Genomic DNA, 413 nt, shown 5'->3' with positions numbered 1-413 from the left:
AGTTCAACTCCTCCTCATCTCACCATGTAGCGCGTTCCTCAAAGTGGGTGCAAGAATAACAAATATCCTAGAGGCAAGGTGAGATGGGGGGAGATATGATAGAGACCTTTAAATACCTCCAAGGTATCCCTGCCCAGGAGGTGCCCACTTTCAATGGAAAGGAGGCTCTAGAACAAGGGGCGATGGGATGAGGGTGAAGGGGGGAAGGCTCAGGAGTAATCTTGGGAAATATTTCCTTAGAGAGAGGGAGCGGCCTCCCAGGATCCGATAAATGCAGGGGATCTCTGTGGCAGTGCTGGGAATTGTAATGCTGCATTGATTGGGCGGATGTGCCGATTGCATGGGTGATGAGGCTTTTTCTGCTGTCATGTTTCTGGGTTTCTAAATTCTATCTTGTGCTGAGTGACATCACA

This window comes from Rhinatrema bivittatum, chromosome 8, assembly GCF_901001135.1.
Source record: "Rhinatrema bivittatum chromosome 8, aRhiBiv1.1, whole genome shotgun sequence".
In the NCBI taxonomy this organism is placed as follows: domain Eukaryota; kingdom Metazoa; phylum Chordata; class Amphibia; order Gymnophiona; family Rhinatrematidae; genus Rhinatrema; species Rhinatrema bivittatum.
Note: the sequence above shows the minus strand (reverse complement) of the source record.